Source organism: Corvus hawaiiensis, chromosome 2 (genome assembly GCF_020740725.1).
Source record: "Corvus hawaiiensis isolate bCorHaw1 chromosome 2, bCorHaw1.pri.cur, whole genome shotgun sequence".
Lineage (NCBI taxonomy): Eukaryota > Metazoa > Chordata > Aves > Passeriformes > Corvidae > Corvus > Corvus hawaiiensis.
Window position 1 is genome coordinate 25,451,683 of NC_063214.1, and position 738 is coordinate 25,452,420.

The following is a 738-nucleotide window of genomic DNA, read 5'->3' on the forward strand; positions in this document are numbered from 1 at the left end:
GCAAGGATGTCACAGTCACAGTGGGGTGAAGCTTTCCTTTACTATTAGTCAGTGCTTATCCAGACTTGGCTTCAGTGTAGTTTTCTTTTGGAAGATGGTATCTAAACTGGTGAGTCACAGCATGAAGCGCAAGAAATGCTCCTGGACTGGTGTGAGATGTCCAGGTGAGGTCTAACTCCTGAGCAGCAACTGTAGCCAAAAAGCGTTCCTGCAAGATGCAGTTGGATCTGGCTGGAAAGGAGCCTCAGCTACAGTGCAGCACAAGGACAGCCCAGCAAGGAGCCCTGCGAGCCCACAGGGCAGGGGATGAGCTCTGGCCTCGATGTTGTGAGCAGGCAGCTGAACCTTCAGGGGTCCCTCCTCACCACACCTTTTAGTCTTAGTGAGAAGCCCACTGCTAAGGCTGTTCAAAGCTGAAATGCCAGAGAGAAGGTAGAGTAACAGGACCTTTTTTTTTTTTTTTTGCCTGCATCAGACAAGCAACACTGATTTAGCAACTTCATTGCAGTGGGTCTCAGGCACTGACCAAAACGTTTAAGGAAGTGTAACACCCAAGTCAAGGAAGTGTCATGCCTGGGTGGACTGAGTGTCATTTCTGCATTTCTCAGTCATCATCAGATCCCGCAACATTCATCCCACTTTTTTTCTTCCTCCCTTAGTGCAACTCATGATCTCCCCTTGCCCCCTGGGATCACCTCACACCCAGTTGCATCAATTCAACTGTTAGCACGGGCAGAC